Source organism: Sturnus vulgaris, chromosome 4, assembly GCF_052056855.1.
Source record: "Sturnus vulgaris isolate bStuVul1 chromosome 4, bStuVul1.hap1, whole genome shotgun sequence".
NCBI classification, from domain to species: domain Eukaryota; kingdom Metazoa; phylum Chordata; class Aves; order Passeriformes; family Sturnidae; genus Sturnus; species Sturnus vulgaris.
In genome coordinates this window covers 71916141-71940488 of record NC_142246.1, presented here as the reverse complement: position 1 = coordinate 71940488, position 24348 = coordinate 71916141, and the positions used below count along the sequence as shown (strand labels likewise).

The 24348-nt window shown below is 38.5% G+C and overlaps 2 long non-coding RNA genes across 3 annotated transcripts; both read left to right on the top strand.

Annotated features, from left to right (window-relative positions):
• The first annotated feature begins 3215 nt into the window (after positions 1-3215).
• On the top strand, positions 3216-12090 carry LOC148224097 (uncharacterized). Its single transcript, XR_015803471.1, has 3 exons — positions 3216-3355; positions 9324-9492; positions 11858-12090. It is a non-coding gene; the product is annotated as an uncharacterized LOC148224097 (long non-coding RNA).
• A 5019-nt stretch (positions 12091-17109) lies between these two features.
• LOC148224096 (uncharacterized) lies at positions 17110-23789 on the top strand. 2 transcript variants are annotated; one of them, XR_015803469.1, is made up of 3 exons: positions 17110-17284; positions 22728-22919; positions 23719-23789. It is a non-coding gene; the product is annotated as an uncharacterized LOC148224096 (long non-coding RNA). The 2 variants fall into 2 exon arrangements; XR_015803470.1 differs by having other exon boundaries at positions 17112-17284; positions 22728-22832; positions 23719-23780.
• The last annotated feature ends 559 nt before the right edge of the window (positions 23790-24348 follow it).

Sequence of the window (24348 nt, the reverse complement as noted above, 5' to 3'; positions counted from 1 at the left end):
CTACTGAAAACTCCACTATTTCAAACCTCAAAACTCTGTTGTTAAACAGCTGGGCCTTATTTTCAAAAAATGTTCTTAAAAAAGCTTCCATGAGTTGCCAAGCAACTGGGTTTGGACAAAAAGAGCCTCAATATTTCTGGGTGTATGTTTGAATATAATATGTCCCCCCATTATTCATAGCTGTGGGTCAGGGTAGTGTCTGTCAGGCAGATTTGGTGGTGTGTACAGAGAATTCAGCTTATAAATGATTTCACAGAGATGGCAAACATTAAATCTTCTGTCAGTGTTAGTACGATAACAAAAATATCTCCATGTGGAAAATTACAGGGGTTTTAAATTTTCCATCTCAAGCATCCCACTGGAATACGTGCTTGAGATTTTGTTTTCTGCCTTTTAGTTTTTAAGTGTCTTAGTGTATAAACATTGCTGAAAGCCTTCATGAGAACGCTGTGAATACTGGAAGAAGGAGCAGGGTGGAAAACGGCCTCTTTTTCTGGTTTCTTTTTTGCTGGAAATATTCTCTCTCTCTTGGCACCAACATATCTTTGGGATCACTGCTGAAATAGTTGGAATTTCTGCTACTGGACTTCCATGAAAAGATGACAGTTTCAGAGTAATTTTGGATTTCCATAACTGTATAAAATAATTTAAACCATTACAAAAATAGATAATGTATTAATATACTGTTATTCATCATTTATGGTAAAAATGGACATGGCTATTTACATTCCTGTAGTTTAGAACAGCTTAGAAATGAAATGTATACAGTGAGGTCCATGTATTTTTTTTTCTGAATGTTTTCATGTTTGGTTGTTTTGGGGTGTTTTTTTTTCCCTAGAAAATACTTTTACACAAATGATTTGGCTTACAGATAACTGTTTGGAAATGCCAAAAAGATGTGCTCACCAGATGTGGCAGCTCTAAACTGGGGGAACAACTCAGTGGAGGGAATGAGAAAAGGTCTGTAGTCTTTTTGAGAAGAATAAGAATTTATTGTTTGGTGAATTTCTCCTAGAAGCAGTATATATCATGGGATAATCCACAGTGCTGATGGATTAGAGCTGCTTTGAGAAGTAAGGGTACAGGAATGGGAAGTTGTTTATGCTTGGGAAAACACGTGGTATTTGAGATATCAGCAGCCTGGTGTTCTCTCCCTAGGAGCTCTGCTCTGTTCTGTTGACAGCCATTCTGCCCTGCTTCCATTGCCTCCCTTGCCAGGATCATGCTGAAAAGTTAGGGGAACAAGCAGAGTTAGGTGAAGGGAAAGCAGAAACCAGTGTCATCAATATGATGTAGATGTTCAGTTCATCTTCCAGTGACTACTGGTAGAGAAACAGCTTTCATTCTTCAAAATCCAAGTGAGGTCTATTCTTATGGTTTGGGGGGGGGTTTTGATAAATAAATTATCCTAGATATTTTCAGCGGATTATTACAGCTTTTGAAGCCTTGTGACGTGCATTTTAATTATCACTTAGCATCTAGTGTGTTGAATGTTTTTAAGCTTGTTCAGTGCATTAAAGCAGCAACTGTGTTAATAAATTCTTGTCACTGATTGATATTAAATGACATGTAGCAAACAGTCCATCTGTCTCTGTTCTGTCATCCCATGCCTTCTTTCATGTTTCCATTACAGCCTGTAATAAATAGTCTGATCATTTTGAGTGACATTTGGGATCTTTATTGGACAAGACATTTCAAGTGCATCTGTCTTCTGACTGGTTTATATCTGACAGCTCTAACAACAGCTATTACCTTCCAAAAGGCTGCATTCAGAGTGTTCTCCATATTCCCCTTCCTGATTTTCTCTCTGTTTCTCAGAGTGCCTGTTGCTGACATTTCTTGATTGTGTACTTTTTAAATCCAGGCACTTCTTCTCTTCTGTGATAATGATGATGATGATGATTTTATCACTGTAATGCTTAGTCCAGCTGTATCTGCCTCTCACTCCAAAGTTAATCCTGGTCTCTTTTGTCTAATCCTATTGCTGCCCTCTCTTAGCCTTATCACTTCTGCCCCTTCCTATCTCTGTGGATGTAACTTCCTCAGTGCTCAGATTTTACAGCTTATGTAATGTGAAAAGTTCCTGGAAGCCCAGAGCAGAACAACTAAAACTACCAACTCAGCAATGTTGGATGTGTCTAATCCACGAGCTGTTACTGAGGGCCACACCATGCTCTAGTTGCTCTTATCTCAACTTGCTGAGAAATTTCTGTGTAATTGTTGTCAAATCTGAGGGCTGAACTACAAAGTTAGCAGAAGGTTGTTTCTTCTTATCCATTCAGTTACACAAGAAGTTGAAGACAGAACGTCTCCTTCCCTCAGTTACCCTGCTTGCCATCCACTGTTGGATTTAACTCTTCACAAATTTTAGTCACCCATTTTTTGGGAGGCCACAACAGTTGCCCTTGTTTTATCTCCTCATTCCCTAGTGCTGGGAGGTGGCAACTTCAGCAAAGTCACACTGCTGAGATAAGCCTGACACAGAAAATTATTTAAATTGACAATAATCCTTTCTTGTGTGCAAACCCAGCTTTAATAGTGCTGCTGAGGATGTGCTGGATTAATTTCCTCTCCCTGCATGAGCAGAGGCAGCAGCCTGTGCACAGCAAAGCCAGGGAAACGCCTCCAGCTGCCGTGCCTCGAACCAGAGCTCTGTGCCGTGCCGCTCCTGCCGGGGCTCCTGCCACGTAAACCATGACATCCTGAGCTGAGAGATAATGGATACAGTGACAGGCTATCTCTTGAAATCCCAGGAATGCTGCAGAACATACAACAGCACCTGAATATCTTCCTGAAGCATCCAGACCTCCCTTCTTTCTTAACTTTATTTTGAAAGTTTCTTTGAGTTTAACTGAGCTTGCTTTAAACAATAAGCAGATTTTGCACTCAAGGTGAGCAGTAACCCTTAAAAAGACAGACATTGTCATAAAAACATCAAACTTTAATTAAAATTAATTTTATTTTAGATATGTGGAAGTAAAAATAGAGTCCTTGCCTGTTTCCATTTTTTACATCAGCATATTCAGTCCACAAGTGCAGAACAGTTACTCCTGGTGACTAAACTGTAGTGTGATATATTGTGTTCTGAGGTTGTACTTCCCTACTTTAAATATTAATATTTCATTATTACAACACTTTATTTCCAACTCTTGTAGAGAATGCAGCATCATACATATTTAATTTTTCAGGCAGACATGTTCCACATACACAGGAGTTTTGATGGCATGTTTCCCTGTTCCAGAAGAACCCTGGGCTGGAGGATTGGGTGGCTCAAGGGGCCAAGCAGAGCTTTCCACTTGATCCCAGATCTGCTGGAAGCCATCGCTGCCTCAGCTGGGTAGAGCTGCAGCCCCAGGTCAGTGTAAGCAAACATTGGATTTTCTGCTATCTCCCCTCACACACAATTGTGTCACATACACACTAGGATGGCTGTAAAGTGACTTGGCAGTGGCACCATGGCATTTTGTAGCTGCTGTTGTTGTAAAACGTGAACCATCTTCAGGCAGAACAATGCATTTCCTTAAAAATGCAGCCATGGGCCGTGGAGATTTCATAGAGTGGCTCACCACTTTATGGAATAAACTCGTCAGCAGAATTGTCAGACTCCTACTGCATTGTATAAGAGCCTTTGAATACCTTAAGTGTATGCAGGGACCTCTCTGGGATTGTGAAAGCATTAAAAGAAGAGTCAGGCCAAAATGTCTGTGGCCCACCTTGGACTGGATGACAGAAAGTGCTGTAAGTTTTCAGCTTTAATCACGTGTCCCTTTAACCCTCTCCCTCAAAACACAAGTCACTTGGTAAGAAGTCAAAATACATGTCTAATGAAGTAAAATATAAAATAGGGCTGAATCAAGTTACATTTGAAATCCAAGGAGCTCTAGTTGAAGGTCACATCATTTACTCAGTTTTAGCCATAAATCTCCAGATCAATAACGGAGGTTGAAGCCGATAAGAAATATTTAACCTTTGCCAAACACCTCTATCTGCTTTGTATAGACCTTGAAAACACAAAATCCCAGTTCTTTGCAGGCACATATGCCTACAGATTGTACCCATGGAAGAAACAGAAATGATGTTTATGTTAGGCAAAATGTAAAAGATGGAATGAACATATATGCCAAAATATTCCATTACTCAGAATCCTCTCTTTATTTGTGTGTTCTTACAACTCACAGCTTTGATTTAAAAATATATATATTCAAAGGCTTTTTTAAAAAAAATTATATACTTGAATTTTAAAGCATATACAAAAAGAAAATAATCAGGATGATTGACATTGGAGAATTAAGGGTAACATGACATTTCTTTTACTGGTGTGTTCAGTGCTCCTCAGAAGTGATTTATCTCTTTGGCTGCTAAATTCGAAACATAAAGCATTTTAATTGAGGATGACTCAGAGAGAGTTGTTTTAGTTATTATTTTCTCTTACACTCAAGGAAAAGATAAGGCTTAGTATTTTTTTCCTAGTTTTCTTTGGTTTTTTGTTTCATTAAATTAAAACACAAATCTTCACTAAAATTAATTTGCAGTCTAGCATGTTAGTGGTTTTGGTTTAACTGAAATGTTCTACCAAAAAAATAGTAAAATAAATGAAGTGGAAAACTTCCCAAAGTTTTGCTGTTGCTCTTGAGCTAAGAACTTCAGGTCACTGATGTGTGTTTCGTGGATATTAAAGTTGGGCAGAAGTAAAAGTGCTCCAGTTTGATGCCTGAGAATACCACAGGTCTGAGGGGAGACCCTTCAGAGCCAGGTGAAAGAAGGATGGTGGATGGAAATCCAGGCTGAGAGCTGCAGCTCAGGTTTCTGATGGGTTTGGCATCACAGAGCAGAATGACAAGCAGCAGCCACAGAATTCCAGTTTTCACCTTTGCTTTGGAAAGTTTTTCAAAACAGAAAGGATTGAGGAATTTGTCCTGAATTAGCAAAGAGTTATTACAACGATAGGTGTAAAGAGGAACCATATTGTTGCAGACAAGCTCCACTTAAGGTGGAGAAAATGCTTGGGTAAATAAGAAAAATCAGCAAAAAAACAGGGGTGGAAGTGAGAGGGGGGACATGACTCCCATAAGGACTTGCTGCTAATTTCTGGCTTTGGCCCAAAATGTCTGGGTATGGCCCTGTCCCTGGAACAGTGTTAGTACTGCAGGAGGAAACCTTTCAGGCATCATATCCTGAAATTCAAACCCAGTAAAGAGAAATTCAGACAAGAGGAGGTTAGGACTGGGAAATCCAGAGTCAAGTTTATGAAGTAAGCATGTTTATCCCTTCCCAAAGCTTCCAGAAGGCAACATTATACCAGTCATAAACACTTCTTTTTATTGGAATGAAAGTATGGAAAATTGCAAGGCAGTCCTCTGTAGACTAACCCAAAAAGTGTGTTGCCTGTTCATGTGTGTCTCTCACCTTTTATATCTTGGAGAATCTGGACATTAGGAATTCATTTTGGCACCTTTAGTGAGAGTTTTTTCAGGCCAGTAAAGCGTCACTGAGTTGAATTTGAGAACACCTTCTGGTGAGGCGTGACTGAGAAAAGCACCTACTTAGGATCTCAGTGTCCCAAGGAGGAAAGCAATAAAGGCTCTGGCTCTCATCTATCATATCCAAGCAGGCAGGACTCACCCTGGGCACAGATGCCTGTTTAATGGCTTTGGAAGTGGCATTAACACAGGTGCAAAGTGGGCAGGAATGTGGAATTACTGTCACTGCAAAGGCTTGGCAGCACCATGTAAAATCTGCTGTTACCTGCACCCACCACGGATGGTACCACGTTTGTGTAGGCAGCAGCAGGAGCCACAACTCCCTCACACATATCCCATTAATTTTTAAAGTGGGGAGGCAATTAACTGAGTGGGAAAGCTAAAAAATCGTTTTCTGCAAGAAACTTACTGCTTAGGAGCTTGGAACAACAAAGGTCATGAATGCATTCCCTCATTTACCTCACCTTCATCCCTCAGCAGTGCAGGATCTTCAGAGTCGTTGAAGGTTCTACTGAGCATCATTGTGTGAGGCCCAGGGAGAGAGGTGCTGAACTGAAAAAGAAACAGAAATAGAGAAAATTTTGATTCTTAGAACCAATTGGCTAGCAGAAGAAACTCGATTTAGGCAATTGTTTGAAAAAAAGGCCTCTCTTCTAAAAATCAGTTAGAAATTAAGCTAAAATGCTTTTGCTTATGATCACACAGGTATCTAAAGGGAAAAAGCCAGAGCACATCAAATGCAATTTGCAACATATCCTGGGTACAGCTTGTTCTGCCATCCACTGCAATCAATAAAAACCTTTCACTGATGTTAATGGCTTGGGATTGAGGCCTCAAAGTGAGCAGCTGTATCCTGATGATGCAGTTGTGCACTGTATCTCCAAGCCTGGCAGATATTTTGAGGGGAAACAGAAAAAGGTACCAAGCAACTGATTTGCAAAAGGTTAGAACAGCAGCAATCAATTTGGAAAGCTGTGGCTTTTTTTAGATTGTTATTTGATCATGAAAGATCAATTTGAAAATACGTATTTCTCAAGTCTAAAAACTATGTTTGTGATAAGTATGTTATGCCTTGAGTAATGCAGGACTTTGTGTAGGTGGATTAGAATCAATACTTAAAGGAATTCAGGGACAGAAACCCATCTATTTGCCTTAGAAAATTCTTGCAAAAATTTGTATTGGCTAAAAAGCACCCATTTTTTCTAACTAATGTTTAAACTTTTGACCTAGAGTACTTGATACAAACTCATAACTCTCAAGCAAATAATAATAATTTAAAAAGTGGATGATGCCCTGTTTACTTAAAATTTCTCAAGAGGGATATGGACATGTTTATGAAATATTCTTTCCCATTATCTACAGCTTTTTCTGTCGTGTTCTGAGTTATACAACTTGAGCATTCTCAAAATTGACGTATCAGTTAAGTTACTATAAGCAAAGATTTTTTTGGAAATGTTTTTTTTTGCATAGAGTTTTGTGGCTGTCTTCAAAGATAAGAATGGCAATTTCTTTTTAGCCTAATATAAGAAGAAGGAAAAAAAACCCCAATATTAGTTTTGGTTTTTTTTATCCTTTAGGAAAACATGCTCCTAAACTCCATACTCCATGACTCAGGTCAGTGAGTTACTGACCAGCCAAGTGCTGAGCTGTTGTTAAAGAGTCCAGAATGCCAGAGCTTCAGCACTGTCTGGTGAAGGATAAGGACCTGTGAATAAAGAAATATTCCCACAGCTTCTATTAAACATCTCTTTTCACTGCTAAGCACCTGTTCTATATAAGCTCATGAAAAATTTCAGTCATGACTTGAGCTGCAAGTCTGTTCTTTTTCATTCGCTCAAGGCTCGCAGGAAGCAATCACTGAGGAAAGAAGCTATCAAAATATTGATGAAAAATGGAGCCTAGTGCTTGTCAGATGGCACCTCTGAGCTCTTGGAGGCACCACTGAGAGGGCACACACTGCAGGCTTTCTGAAGAAGGTGCTTATTCTGATCCCAAGTGCTTTAGCTGATTGTGGAGCTCTGAATAAATCCAGCTCAGTGCATCTCTTGCAGGTTGCTCAGCATATTCTTTCCCTTGCTCTGAGTGCACATTTTAGAGATCTATAGGGGAACAATTCGCTTTTTGGCAGCACAGCAACAGTAGCAACCTCAAAACTTTGGGGAAATTTTTATATTCCAGTGTGTAATTGCACTTCCCTTGGTTTATCACTCTCTCTAAATTCAGTTACTCCTTACAAAGGGACCAGTAGCAGGGTAATATAACTTAAAATAATTGTATTGTTTCCATATTTGAATGTTCATCAGTAACTTTTGAAACCTTGCTTTCTTTTCAGAACAGGAAAAGTACTAAGCACTGAAATAAAACTTATTTAGTGGGTTATGAACTAAAGCAGCCTAACACACTCCAATTAAATAATGGATTATGATGGACTATATAATATTTTTTCAAGTTGTTTCCATTTCTATATACTCAATTCAAAGTAACTTCCTTTACAGAAGTTGTCATTAATATTTATATTCATCGTAAAACCTGTGTCAGTCAAAATCCTGAGATACTTAAAAAAAGTTCCAGTATTCATGTCAGTTTCTGGGTTTTTTTAAAGAAGTTTTTTAGCAAAATTTCAGTAAGTCTTTCACCAGCTGAAACACATACAGGACTCTGAATGGTAATTTTATTTATTGTCTTTTCTGTATGTGTGAAGAATATTTTTTGTGATCCCTTTTTTGGCAGTAATCATTTGCAAATGCTCACAGAATATTTTAGATATTTCTGTGATTTCTTTTATTGTATCAGTAGCTTTTTGCTTTAAGTGGCTGGTAATTTATATGCTGACATTTGTAAAAACTGGAAAACTGATGACTTTCATATACTTTTTGTGAAGTGCTGATTGTTTTCCTAAATGTTATCCCTTGAAAAACAGTAATGTTAGTATTAATTACAAAACACAAGCTAAAGCAGAATGTTTTTAACCTAATTTAAAGCTTGTGGTGTAGAGCTACTAGAATGATTCTCCCTTGTGCTGTTGTTGTAAAACATTGATAATATAAAAGTGTTAAAATTGACAGTATAAAATTCTAAAACATTGATAAGAATTTAGGTACATATGTACTTATACTGACATATGTCTGTGCACACTATTTGTTTTTGCTTTACATTTAGTGAAATACCCAAATTGTACAATATAATTGGCAAAGTAAATGCTAAATTTGGCCTGTAAAATTTATCTTGTTCGTAAATTTGCCTGGTATTGTAGAAATCTGTACTAGTAAAATGTATTCACCATGATGCTGTAATATATTCTCAGTGATATGCCCTCAGTACCTCAAGGAATGAGTCTTTTTATCACTGGTGATATTTTTTTTCACTGGGTAGTGGAGATTTGATGTTAACATAAGTAGCAAAATAGCGTCTTGATGCACTCTGTTATAAACATCCATATTTCAGGAATAGAAAATATTGACAAGATTAAGGATTAAAAAGTGAATAAGCATTTTTCTGTGCACTTCTGAGCTGAAGTGCTTTTAATATTCTTTGCTCTTCAACAGCTGCAAGTACATCCACGATATTGAAAGAGTTCTTGGTCAGAACTTTTCATTGGAGCACTTTGTTGTTTCTTCTTTATATCAATCCTTGGCAGTTCTGAAACTATTCATTGGCTTTCTACCATTCCTGTGTCTGGTGACTTCTTAGAATATTCTTATTCCTCTGTTGAGTCAGTCTTTCACAGAAAAATGCAAATGGACTTGCATGAAAGAGTGCTTGGCAGAGAACTTGCAAATTAAATAGTAATACTGAAAATGTAGATGGAAAAGCTTGCTTTCACAAAGCTCCCTTGATTTCTAGAATTCCCTGCCAAAATGCTACTGGAGCCAGGATTTAGCAGCTTGTGTTTGCCCTGTGGAACCAGGGAGGAGTTCCCAGGCATGGTCTGACTCCGTGCTGGAAAAGCCTCAAGATTCCCCTGGAAGTGGGATGCACAATTGTTCCAGAAAGAGCCTGCTCTGAAGTTAAGGTAGGACCTGCTTCAGTGCTGTTTGCTTTTGGGTCATGAACAACTTGGGGGAGGTAGCAATGGTCCTTTCAAACTAAGCAAAGCACAGTAATATTTAGTGTGCAGGAAGAATTCCAGCCACGTTGGGGTAATTCACTAACTGCAGCTGTTTGCCTGACTGCACTTTGGCTCTTCTCAGTCACCATGGAGCCTCTCCCTTGAAGGATCAGTTACTGTGGGAATTAGAGTATTTCCATGCATAAAACCCACGTGTCACAATATCTGCTATATAAGCCCTTTGACATGTTCCAGTGCTTTAAATCTCCATATAACCTGGGTCTTGAGATAACCCAAACTCAGAGGAGGGAGGAGTGATGAAGGTAGAAGGGATTCGGGGCAGAGGACGTAGATGGAAATGAGAAGAAGAAGGTCACAAAGAAAGCAGCTCTGGAAGAAACTCTCTGTTAAAGCAAAACTTGGTAGAGAGAACTTTGGGGTCTTTTAGGGTTAATTCTCTGTGTTTTGAGAACACAATGCTCCTGAGATGCTTAGACAAGGAGCCCTGTAATTTTGACTTCTCATGTAACATTTATTACACAATCCATATTGTGTCATATCTACAAAATATCTTTGTACAAAATTCCCTTCTGACTGGAAGAAATCTTGTGTGTTAGGGTGCCATTACATGCATTATTTTAATTTAGAAATACTTGTTCTTCCTTTTACTTAGTAGTAAATTCAGTAGCTATTTGAAGATACATTCTGTGTATGAATACAGCATTTGCTTGGCTACCTCACTCAGAGAATGGATTGCATGCCTAAAGAAGCACAGCAAATAGAAGTGATCTGGAAGTCACAAAATAAGCAGTTTGCCTTTCTTAGTGTAAAAAGTTAGTTAAGCTTTAACCTCTCCAGAAAACTCATTCACAGGACTGGTGCACATTAGCACCCCAACAGTAGCTCAGCTGTCACTTCCCTAATTTAGTCTGTTCCACAATTTGTGATCTGTGAATTCAGCAAAAGTGAATGAATGCTAGTCAGAACATTTAATAGCACTTGATTTTTATGCAAATTTCTTTTCTTGTGGGCTATCACAGACCATTTTATTTAAAATATCAAAGTCCCTAACAGGTGACAGAGATATGAGGAGTGTAAGCTGATGGATTTCTGAGGACCTAATAATAAGTTTAGTTGTTTTTTCACTGATTTTTTTTTTTATTCTTTAATCAAAAATCAGACTGCATGAGATGCTGCTGCTGCTGCAGCTTTCTTTTCCCTCCTGAAAAGTGGAGAATTATGTTGTTTGGCTGAGCTTGTTTTGTTGATGCCATCTATTTACTGTGCTGACAGTCCCAGAGGCAGCTGGACCATTTTTGTGTGACAGAGGATTCACATAGAAATTTCTGTGACATTAAAATGGGGTTATTTATTATTTTTTAAAAATATAATGAGGTTTTGAAATAGAAGGATATAAGCTCTCAGGTACCATTTGAGATACTAATATTGTCATTATATAATCCTGGTAGGCTTTCGACACGGAAAAAGCTGAAAATGGATCTAGGAATGGGAACAAGAGGAAAGGCACAATGGTGCTTCCAAAAGTAATTGGCCAGGGGAGAATTATTGCAAACCCAGCTCCTTAATGGGAGGAAACTGCACAGGAGGCAGAAATGACTGCAGTGACCTGGAGATGACAGTGCCTGTCAGAGCAGGGTGAGCACTGACAATGCAGCACGGGGGACATGCGGTGTTAGGGATGGGATCAGCAAACAGGCAGTGCCCGTTCCTGGCACCACTGGGGCCAGCTGGACACACCCTCTCGGCAGCTACCAGTGCTAAAGGGAAAGGGATTAGCTCAGAATGCCCAGAAGAGGGCAAAAAAGCCCCAGGGGATGGAATAAAACTGTTAGAGCAGTTATTTTTCCATTTGGTAACAGTATTTAAAAACGTGCTGCTTGTAGAATGCACTGAATTACATACTTGGAAAGAAAAATACAATAAATTCTGTTTTAGAAGTTCAGACTGTATTCAGAGGGAAAACACTTCACTTCTTTTTTTATTTTAGCTTTGACTATTTATTTTCAGAATTTTTTTCACTCAAAACACTTTAATCAAAAAATTATATTTTTAACCCAAGTTGAATTTTTAAATACTCACATAAATATATGTGTTGAGTGTGTGTTATTTTTAATGGCTTTTTTCCTAACTGCTAAATTACTGATGTGTTGTAATCAACAGTGAGTCAGGAAGAAATGCAGACTAACTCATGGATCTGACTGGAGCAGCAGCGTTTGCCAACACTTTGGGGAAGGAATTTCTTTCATACAGTCTCACTGCAACGTTACCAACCATTTACTTAGCCAGGCTCTATGCTCACTTTTCATAGGGGGTTTCAAAGATCCATCCCTACTGCCTGGTCTGAAATGATGAACTGAGCTGCAGGCAAAGGCATGGATTCAGTGTGGGTGCTGAGGGAGATTCAGAGTCACTTGGAGAAGTTTGAAGTCATCCTGTCCAAGGAGAGGCTGTATCCCACACCTTAAACCAGCTCTTCCAAAGGCACCAGTGTCAAGCTCACTCTTGTGACAAATATTGGAATGCAGCTGGATGTCACTGGGGAGCAAGGTATTCTATATCAGACCTACATAATGAATGCAAATTGTTTTTTTAGGATCCAAATGGGAAAGCATAAAAGGCTACAGAAGCCTTAATTTATGATTTGTTCATTTAAAGCTTCAGACCATTAAGTAGCCATTAAATCACAGTTTTATATTCTGCTAAGTGCATCTCTATCATCAGAATAAAAAGATTGTTTTAATTCCCCCCCTATCAAATAAAACATTTTAATTGAGAGCATTTGTGATAACAAATTGTCTGGAATTGGAAAGTAAATTAATGCTGAGCTCTGATGACAGAACATCTTTGTGGTTTTGCTTTTAATGTCTTGTATGTGCATTAACAGTTACATTATACATATGTTTATCTGTATTTAGATTTCAATTACAGAGCTTCTACCCCAGGTAAAACTTTGATTGCACTGATAGGGCTCTCCAGATTGATGTCTGTCACACTAACTTTTCCTGTGGAGTTCACATTATAAGTTTTTAACCATTTTAACCTTACCCTCCCTGCTAAGGACCTCCATTACTTAGGCTGTGTCCTAAAATAGGGAGTAGACACAAGCAGATGAGAGAAAATTGTACATTTTCCTCCTCATGGATATTTTAATGTTTGTTTTTATTTCCAGAAAGACAAAAATTTTAATATCTGCCCTTGGCACTTGGAGATTTCAAAGAACATTGGTTTAGAACCATATTTTGACATATTTTGTTATGACATTTTTGATTGCACTTAAGCACTGCATTCCTAGAAGTGAACTGGTTCCTTTTCTTTCAGTCACCAGCCTTCCTATTGTCAGTATTGCCTGGCCTCCAATTTTCTCTGTGAGGCTGAGAAACTCTCAGGATGAACTAATTGGAATGTGTGCAACTGGATAAGGACATGCACAACTCTGCAGCAAGTTGAAGTTCTTGTCCCAAAAATGTCTGAATTCCCAGATGGAAGTATTCTAAGAAAATGCAATTGAGAGTCATTGTTTTTTAAAGCTAAATGTGTTGTCCTGTTTATTGTAATAAATTATTCCAGTGTGGTTAAAGCAGACCTCAATACTCAATTTTAGATCAGGAATCACCAGGAATTGCTGCACAAGATTGTGCATTTTAATGTCTTTTATGTGATTATTCAATACACTGTTAAAATCTGCCTTTAAAATATATTTAGTTTTAATCTGGTTTTAGTGGCCCTCCTGCTTACCCATATGTGAATAATTCCTCCAACAGTTTTCAAATTCAGTACCTTAAAATGTTTTTCAACCTAATTCAGAGTATGAGGCAAATGTATGCTCTCACTGGGAATTTAAAGAACAATTATGGTTCATAGTGTGAAAGGGTATTTTCAAGGAAACATTTGCTCATTCCATTAAGATACTGTATTATTCTTTTCCTCAGGATTCCATTAATCTGTTTTTGTCATTTATACAGACAAGGAACGACTCTGAAAGTGAAAGCTTTTATCTGGTTATCTATTGATGGAAAATCACCCAGCACGGTACTTCATTTTGCCTCAATGTTTTTATTGAACTTGGAGATTTAGTTCAGATCCAGTTCATGAAACTGTGAATATTGGAAAGCAGTGAGAGGAATATTGTTTTTCAAATTGTAAATTGTAGTTTAAATATTTCTTAAGTATGTGTTTTCATAATATTAAATAAAGGGATTTATTGATGGGCATTTAATTTTTTTACACCAGACTCTAAAATTTCAGTGACTGAAAAACAGATTTATGCGTATTTTTCAAGTCTCATAGAAAAGACTTGACTCTGAGTTGAGGTTTTTTTGTTTGGTTTGGGGAGTTTGGATTTGTTTGGTTTTTTCCCCTTCAGCAGATCTTTTGTTTCTGCACATGAGAAATCAATCTCATGTAATGCATTGGGAAACTCTCTCTCTTAAGACTCTCTGCCTTTCACTTTGGGTTATCCTCTGAGCCAAATCCTGCAAGATTATAATTGATTTTAAAAGTCAGCAGCAAAAGTATTTGATCTTTAGGTGACAAAGAGTCAAAGAGGAGCCTTCAGGATCAGTGTTAAATGTCAATGAAATTACAATCATGCTAGGATAGGCAAGTTACAAAAATTTAAATCCTGCTGTAATAGTGACAGTAATAAATGGAAACTCAGCAAAATGAAGCTATTAGTCAACAATGTGTAATGTCATAAAGTTGAACAAATGATTACAGAGCAGCTCAGGCCTGAATTAAAACCAAGCAAGCTGAACCAAGCAATATCATTGAGATGGATAAATGAATTTATCCAAGTGGATATAATGACACATTAGAATAAAGCCAATGTTTTAGCTGTGTTTAAAATAATCTGGACATCATCACTCAAAATGGACAACAACACCTCCATGTAGAAGAATTTTGTATGTTGGACCCTGTGGTTGGGTTTTTCTCCTCTTGTGCTGCTTTAAAGAATCTGTATGGAGAACTGTAGAGAGCTTCACAATGTTCTTATGAAAATAGGCAACTGATTTCGTGTCAAGAGCACCTAAAACAATGCTGGTGTGCAGAATGGCAAGGGAGCTCTAGCAAAGAGCAAGGCTGAATCGAATTGACCTGGCACCAAAGAGCACAAAGCAGCCTGAAGGCACTTGGCCATGGGAAGGGGCTGGAGGACACTTGAAGGCTCTTGACACAACCTCAGAGAAAGCAAGCAGAAAACTGCCTCCAGGAAGGCAGCCTGCCACTGCACCCAGTCTGCTTCTGAGCCATGAGAAATACAAATAATGAGAGCAAAAATGTGCTTTCTGGGAAAACAATTACATAAATAGCACAGCACAGAGCCTTGTGTTGTACTTGTACATACAGCTTGTTTCCAAACAATGCAAAACAGTGTTGAGGGATTTTAATGATAACTCTATTGATGCCACAGAAAAGCTGTAATTTTTCTGGTAAGGTCAAGTGTTTGAAATTACACCTTGAACATCGTCAGCAAGTGAAGCAGAGACTATAATGATGATTTTTCTGCAGCAGGAATGCTAAATGAAGGTATTGGAATTGTCCAGCTATAATATATAAATAGATTAAGAGATACATAATGCTGAAACAAAAATTTCCAAGTATACATTTAAGTCATAGGAAGTTTTAGTATTTTTGCATATATGTTAGAAAATTATGTGTTTTCTGCTTTTTTGAAGGTTTAGAACTTCAGATGATGTGAAATGCTTCTGGAAGCCAAGCAGTGGTTCTGTTCATACCCTTTGGACCACCCTGTTGCAAGTTGCAAATCCTAGTTAAAACAGAGTATATGTTATTTCTTTGTAATCTGAGGGCCTCTGAACATCTTGCTTTTTCAGCTTGTCTGTTTTTTTTAAGTGGAAACATTGGCTACTGAGTTTCATTTCTCTCCCAAGATGTACTTAATCAGAACAGACCAGATTTCAGTTGATTTCATTAATTTCTTTTCCCCTGGAAGTAGGAAACGGCATGCAGATCTTTAATCTGTGTCCACTTCTTTAAATCAGCAACTCCAAAAATATAAATACAGGTGTGAAACTGAAGTGTATGTATGAAACACTAGTGTGTTTGAAGTGTAGCTGTGTAATAGAGGAGAAGAAAGTGAGTGTGGATCTCATTTTCATTCCAGGCCCAAATATTTAATCTTCTCAGCAGAAAAGTAGCCCACTCAATTTATTCCATTCGTGTGCTTCACTCAGTGGGTGTGTGTGAGGTACTTGATCTCCACTCTGGGTGTTGAGGGGCTCTGCCTCCCTCCACAAAGCAGCATCTGCCCAATTCCAAGTCCTTCGTTAGCAGTGCTTTTTGCAGCCTGAAAGAGCAGGGAATTACCTTTGAGAAGTCAATAGTCATGACTCCACTCACATTATTCACATTCATGGAGAGCCTTCTACTAATGCTCACAAGATGATTTCTAAATCTTTCATTAATGCTCTGAAATCTAGGCCTGCTCAGCCCTCATCAAAGCCAGTGGAAGATGTTTTATTGACTCGAGGAAAGCTGGCTGAAATCAATGGCTTGAAGGTCTGTCTGCCCTCACTCTTCCTTTCCTTTCTTCCTTCCATTTTCGTTTCTGTGGTGGCTTTCCTATCTGTATCTCCAGGTGACACAGGGAGATAGGCACTCAGCTCGGACAAAAATGACAAGCCAAAATAAACTAAACAATTCCCATCCTCTTATCTAACATTTTCAAGCTTGTGAGATGTTTGAGAGGGCACTTTGGTGACTTTGAGCCAGCTGGTGCCCTTGTAGCACTCTGACTTGGCCATGTTTTCAGTCCTGTTTCCAAGGGCTTTCTGGTTTGTTTTTTTTTTTTCCTGTGGTTGTTCCTAAAGCTGCTTGTTGCCTTGACAAATATTTGTTTCCAATTTTGTGTATGTAAACAACTAACATAAAATTGTCTCAGGATTCAGTATGCAGATGACTGCTGCACTACTGTTTACCAGAGTTCAAAACCTGGGCAAACAGCAATTTGTTTGGGCTGAATAAGTAATACCTTATTTTGGAGGGCCCAAATAGCCATGTAATTATTTTGAATTAAGAAATTACCATATCATTTCCGGCTCATTACATGGGTATTTATTCTCTGCAGATTATGTGCAGGCTGTTACAATAGTAACTAGTGTAACTTCTGTTTGGAAAGGGAAATGGGGTAGTAACAAGAGGAGGAAGGGGCCTGTGGTGAGCCTGCAGTCCTTGGAATGGGAATGCCATCCCAGAAGTGTGGAGCTCCATTGTCAAGTGGAAAAGACCTATTGTTCTTGCATAGCATTTTAGTGAAGATGCAACCAGCAATAATGAACTGTTTCTTTTTATTTATATATTTCACACAAGGAAAACCAGGAGCTTTAGGAGCTCTAACTCAACTGTTGACTCATTGTCAAAGTACTGCAATAGTGTAAATAAAAATCAGTCAAACTGGGTAACAATGTCTTATGACTTGTGTATTCCTAGTAGGTGGTTGTAATTCCCTGAGGAACAGTCTTGCCATCAGATTGAATGCCTTTAGCACTTTCTAATAGAGCAGCTAACTGGCTTGTTAATGCTAATTCCCTTCATTTTCTCAGAGTCCATGTGTCTGTGCCACTGCACTGCAGTGATCTTCTCATCCAGGAGAGCCTGACCATGGACAACGGGATCAAGAAGCTCTGAAGAGGCTGATCCAGAGGACACAGAGAACCTTCAGGCCTCTGTTCCCTTCCAGTCCCCCATGTCCCCAGTCCAGCTGCCTCAGACAAGAGTAAGATAGCTCTGTTTCCTTTCATGATTATAAATGCTGATTTAACCTCTCTAATCTTCTTAACACCAACACGCAAAACCCTGAGAAATATTTGTTGTGAGGTGGAAATTCACCTCGTTGTGAAATAATTGCTTTTAAAGTGTTAGTCATTCATGGCGTGGCTCTAATTGCATTACACTTAGGGGATCCTAACACAGCAGACTTCCAAATTTACCCTGGAGCACTTTTTTTGCAGTATTGAGTTAGAAAGCTGTAATTTGAATAAATGAAATGAGTAACTGAAGACAGACTCTGCCTCTCCCCAGTATGTCTCATTAAAAAAAAAAGGAGAAAACTGTGTTGTTTAAGTAATTAGCAAGATGCTGACATAGTGCAGGAAGTGTGCAATGGATATGTTGTATTTCAGCTGAAAACAAATTAATAAAGCAGATTTCTGTTTAGACAAGGTAAGTTCATTTTCAGAAGGGAGAAATTCTTATTTCTACAAGATCAGAGGTAAAAGAGGCAGTGAGAGAAGAAATGTTCATGAAAGCCTGGCAATAGCCTTGATGTTTATTTGAGAAAGGGAAAGCCATAACATTGAAAAAGCCCTTAGCTCTATTCTACAGCTGTCAGACCCTGGGTCTTAGACTGGAGGAGATAATGACTATTTGCTGCTCAGCACAAGGGAAACCAAAAGGAGGATTGAGGGATGGCAGTATTTGGCTGAGATACACAACAAGAAGAAATTACTAAATTCTACCTTGGCTCCTTCCCTGTTTTCTCCTCCATTCCCATGGAGTCACTCTGCCCAAGCTGTTTTCCTCAACTTCACAGTTTGCTCCCTGTCACGTAGTCAGGGTTTTGCTGGAAGTCACAACTCACTTCTTATTCCAATTCAGTGCATCTCCTGCTTTGGTCTCATCCCTTTAAAAAACTGGCTTAATTTCACTTAATTAATTCAGGTCAGTGCATTCCTTCCACAGATGGTTGGAAATAGGCTCTTGTCCAAAGGCTTGGACGATTTGCATGTCCAGTGAGGTTAGGCTGATGTTAAAGAGCTGAACATTGACCAGCTCATCTAAATATGAGCTAATGAGGAAAACACAGCTACACATCTCAGACTGATTTTTAGAGAAGTCAGTGACAGATCACCCCATACATATGGATGTTACTCTCCTTGTTGGAAAATTTACCTGTAAAATAAAATCTGTGTGTGCCTTTACCCCACCCTCAAACTACTCCTGGTATTTGCTTCCTGTTCCAAATCCCTGCTTTTCACTGCTGGGAAGGAGAAGCATTCTTTCAGTATTCTTTTCTCACCCCTGATATTTTACAGTCCTCTTAGAAAAGGTACAGGGAAGATGTGCACTTTCACAGTGACCCTTCACAGTATATATCAATAGATGGCAGTAGCTGAATCTCCTTGGAAGGAACTTCTCTGGAAAAATGTCATAATTGGCTTTTTCCGTAAGACAAAAATGAATGTACTCTTTATGGGTTAAAAAGAGTGCAAGGTATTTCATAAATCAAGGTCAAAGGACAATTTCCCTTTTTCATTCTCAAAAGTATTGATATCCAAAATTGCTTAGAACAGCACCAAGTTTGCTTGAAGCCATACATTGAAAGACTCCACGGGTTCAAAACCAGGATCAGAAGCAAGGATCAGTTCAAGTCTATGAATGTTTCATTGGAACCTGGTTGGAGACTTGCTACTGATGACCTGGCCATGATATTCACCTACAGACTATCAAAACCTGCACTATAATTTAAAGTCAGCAAGTCCTGCACCCCAGCTTGACCTGGGGATTTCCCCAAATGTTTTCCTAATGCCAGTGCAAATATTTTATTGCAGTCTTGTAAATGCAACCTAATCTAATTTTTTCATAGTATCCTGTATTTGATCATGTCTGTTTTAATATCTCCAGCTTCCATGGAAACAAAATTTCAGAATACTCTGTAATCACTTTTGTTTTAATGGAGTAGGACCGAAAAGCTGGTCTGTGAAAGCAGCTACTCAAGAATTTGTTTTTTTCCTATAGAAAGTGTAAAACTAAAGAAATCTGTAATTGAAAATGATCTCAAGAGATCATTTAATCCATTCCCTTTCAGTGAGGCAGAATCAAGACCATGCACATCTGGTCCCTACATGCTGACCAAAAGCAGTAACGTTGCCTGGCCAGTGGAAAAGATAATTGTCTACCAACAGTGAAGGTTTTCCATGACCCCAAGCCCCAGTCTCCTTCAGTGGCAATTTTTCTTCTCCTTTCTTGGCTCCTTCTTATTTTCCTGTTGTTATTGTATTGCTGGAGAAGTTTTGACAAAATCAAAATCTGTTTGCGCATATGTATTATACATTTTAAGTGAAAACTCATTTTGAAACATCACATAGATTTTTAGATTACTTAGGTTTTTCTCATCAGAAGTAAAATGTCACTTAAATTAGCATAAACCAGTAAATTAAAGCATATGGCTGCTGATGTATCAAAACTTCTTGAAGGGGAAAACACAGCCCTCTGGCAGAACATTTCCGAGCACTTCATCATCTGAATTCCTGGATCTGTGGAAATATTTTGTGCTTATTTGCAAGCACTGTTTTTAAAGTCTTGATTATTCAAATTCTTTTGTTTATAATTCAAAATTTTCCTGCTTCTCCCTTTCTGCAAGTGTTTGTGTGATGCTCCAGTGAGAAACATTCAGAGCTGATAGATTTTTGTGACAATCTGTGAGCAGGCACGGGAGATGCCCTGCCTGGTAATTGGTAAACCAGCATTTTCACTTCTCTGAGTTCAGAGGATGGCAAAATGCTGGGAGCTTTCACTCACTATTATCGAAGTCCTGTGAGTCTTGAATTAGCAGAAAGGTGTTGCAGCCTGAGAGAACCCATTTTTCCATGAGATTTCAAGTGCACTTTCCCTGGCTAGAAATGTATTAGAGTAATTACTTTTGTGTGCTCTTGTGAAATGGCTTACTTATTGCTGTATCCTTCTCCAGTGGTCAGTTAATAATGTGTTGGTGTTCATTCAGGCTTTGGAAGTATGAAGCACTGCCCAACCCCAGTGGATAACTCCAGCTTCCCAAAATCCCAGTTTAATGCAAGTCTAGGAAAGGCACTGCCAACAGGCAGAGGCAGGAGGGTAAGGAAGTGATCTCTGCTGATTGGTCTGGTTGGTGTTAGCCAACACAATCATGGAAATGCAAGAAACCTTGGCTGGGCTTACTGGTAAGATCTTTAAGAGGCAACACAGATAGCATTTCCCTGGAGGAAGGAGCTTCAAGAGCCTGTGTTCTTGTGCCCCCAGTCTCCAGGAAAGCCAGAATGCACCTATCTGTACCATGATCCTGCACTCCTCATTCTGGTCCCTCTGTCCTTCACAAGCTAAAGCTGCCAAGATCGATGGCTTCATGCCTCTGCATGCAACTCAGAGATGCATTTTTAATCCAAAAGTGAATTTTACTTGCATAGCTACAAGATTATACGGTGCACTCAGTTTGCCTGAAATACATTTTTAATGAGGAAAAAGCACCTTAAGTAAATGGGTGAGGAATGTTATCCATCATTTTCCCCAAATCATGATCCATGATTTCCCTCAAACATCTGTCAACCACACAGCAGTTCATTTTCCTAAATCAAATGCTAGACACAGCTGAAGAACAGCAGCGTTGCTCAAAGAAAATTAAGCACCCACTGGGCAAATAATATTACTATTTTCAGCAGCACAGAAGTCTTACATTTCTCCAGTTGTTTCCAGAGGTGTGTCCTGCTGCCCCCTCCTCTGCTCACAAAGTGGCACAGGCCACACTTTGTATTCCCAGATCAAAAAAAGAGGTTTGAAATGGGGCACATGTGTTTTTCTCAGTTCTTTGAAAGTCCAAAGCTCAGATATCATCTTTCCTGAAATCACATTCAACCTGTTCCAAAGTCCAAGGGCAGAAATGAAAGGATTTAGCTTAATAAAATTCATCTTTATCAGCTTAAGGTATCTCACTAGAGCAGAGCCCAAGTCTGTAAGCTGCACCCAGAACTCCATTCCCATTTTTCAGAGCAATGTAGAGTCGCTCTGTGGAAGTTTGTGCTCAAAGATCTGCTGTGAAGAATTAAGCAGGATTTTTCTTTCCACAGGCTTTTCATATAAGTAAGAAAATCTATCCTTACTTAATATAAAGAGAAAAAAGCTGCAAGCTGCTAGAGGAGAAGGTGGATTTTCAAGGATTAAAAAAACCCCAAACACACTTCATAATGGCTGAGCTTTAAAGAAAATAGTCTGATCCTTTTTTCCAAGATAACTGTTTTTTTCAGTAATGAGGTTTTAGAAACCTTTTCCTGTAGTAAGAAATTCTCATCCATAGTTGGGCCTTTCTCAAAAATGCATATTATATTATCCTGGTCTAAATTTCTTTGTTACTGCCAATAAAAACAGAGTTTCCTTTTCATCAGATGGGTAGTGTTAATTGTACAGACTCAGACTTTGGGATATAATGTTACATACAGGAGCCTAGAAATAAACAACTACCATTTCATTCCAAAATTCTTGTTATTTCATATCACCAGGATAAAAAAGATTGCTTTTTTAAATGTAAATGCACTTGTATGCAGTTCAGTGAGATGATGGTGGTGCTGGTGTAGACACAGCAACAATAATGCTGTACCTTTTATAAACATTTAATTTTAGCTGTGAAAAATCTCAACCAGAATAAATGACAATCTGCTTCTGTCTTTTATTTGGTCACTTCGTCCCTAGAAAATTAAACAAAGAAAGCAAAGGGGGTAAACTTAAAATACCATGAGTTCTCTTTACCTCCTATCATTTATTTCCTATCCTGCTGTTCCTTTAGCTCCAGAGCTACAGATGGTGGTTGCACTGTGGAGCTCCTGAAGGCACTGTGGAGGTTTAAGCACCAGACCATCAGAATCCCAGCTGCTGCCTAACAATCAAATCTTGATTTTACTTAGGCTGATTTTTTCCTCTTTCTAATTATTTTTTCTCCCACTGGAGTGGAGTCAAGTTTACAAAAAATAAATTAAAATAGTATAAAAATGTAGAAGAAGCATAGGTATTACTACCACCATTTTATTCTTCTCCTTAACCTCCCAGTCTGCAGAAGGTTCACAGCCTCTATTTATATGAGGATTATTTGGAAGATGAATAAATGCTGTAAAGTTTATTGCAGTCTTGAAGTCTTCTATGAAACTCATTCAGATTTGCAAACTTTCACTGTACTTTGGCAGCAGTGCTTGATATTTTTCTCAGATACCTTTCCACAGCAGCATATATTTGAGTATTTCCTTATACTCACTCACAAGTGATCGTTAGGACAAAAATCTTAACAGGGTCTGTTGAGTTTGACCTGATCCACTTGGTGCATTGTTTGGTTCCAACCAAAGGATGAAAAATAACCATTCTTGTACTCTCATTTCTGTTAAACCACCTGAATACTAAGCTTATCTCATCTTTCTTCTCAGGATGAAATGGTCCCCAGGAACTGTCCCTGTTCTTCATGGGTACTTGTGCAAACTCCAGAGGGCCCCTGAGTCCAGAGATCTCAAGTGCAATCAGCTCTGTGTAAGGTGAGATCTCCTTTGCTCTCACTTCCCAGAAGTCCTTGGAAAGGAGACAGTAAATCCAAGTCTGCTTCAAGGAGATGCCTGGTGTGGGTAAGGATCCTGGAACATGCAGTGAGGGCTCTGCCAGTCAAGTGTTGATGTCTCCTTTATCTTCTCTAGAATAAATTAGACCATTGGCTCAGAGAGGACTTCCAGCAGTGCTTTAACTGATTTTAACTGGACAGGTGATGGAAATATGGATGATTTACTCATGTTTTATCCAGCTCAGTTTTTGTCTTGTCCCCACACTGACCTGCTGTCATGTTTAGTAATATCAACGTGCTTGTTTTGCCTTCTGCAAATACACTTCCTTTATAACTACAAATTGCCAGAGGTCCTGCTTCAGTAGTGACAGAGTTTTGCTGTAGTGCAAGTTGTGTGCTGGAGTTCCCAGAGGCTATGGAAGCAATTCTAATATTATTGTTTCAATCCAAATAAATATGATAAAGACATACAGAAAACCCATTAGCCAAGAACCTTGAAAACACATTCCTGTACATGCTTTCTGGTAGAGACATGACATTGCAGCAAATGTAAGAAGTCCTACCAAATGATAATTTTTCATTGTGATTAGTTCAAATATCAGAAGAAACCTGTGGCTTCTCAGCCCTTTAAAAAAGCCTTTTAAAATCTGATATGTAAAAGGAACTACATTTCCTTTCTCAGACTGTAAGAGTAAATAATGTGTATTACATCTAACTACTGTTTATGCAGTTTCATGATAGGATTTTGCTTGATTTGCTCATATATTTAAAATATAAAAATAATTATTTCTGAGATTAATTAAATATTTAAATAAAAGCATCTTGGAAGAATTTTTGGGGCACAGGTTCTCTCCCTTTCATTTCAGGCATGGACACTTCTGGACCTTCCTCTCACACGAAACCTTCCCAGAGTTACATTCGGTTTGTGATCAGTTTTGTTCATTTTTTTGCCTTATCTGTTACAAACTCATGTAAAGCCCAGGCTAATTTAGAGTGTAACATAACCGAGGATTTTGCTTATTCATAACAATTTATTAAGCTGTGCACAGATAGTGCTATTTTAAAAGTTTTTAGATTGTATCTGTTATCTTCTAAAAGAGCAGAATATGCAAATGACTCATACAATCAGCTCTATCTGCTTAGACTTCCTAAATCATAGGGAGCCATGGTACAAAACACTCTAAATTCAAGGAACAGTGATGCAAGATGACAATGGAATTGTAAAGCAAGTGCTTAGTACATCAGAAATTAATACCTAGAGGGTCCATTTTTGTATGGTGATGATTATAAATATCACTGTATGTGTGCACATAATCCCCTCAGAACAGCAGTTTACTAAATGTGCTCAAAATACAAGCTGAGGTCATGCTTGGGTTTTCATAGGGCAAATCATTATCATTTTCTTCTCAGTCCAAACTAAAATTGCTGTGTTGCAGGAGGCACTCAGGTTTGGTGCACCCAAATGGGAGGTTGATACCTGTGCTTGGAGCAATTCA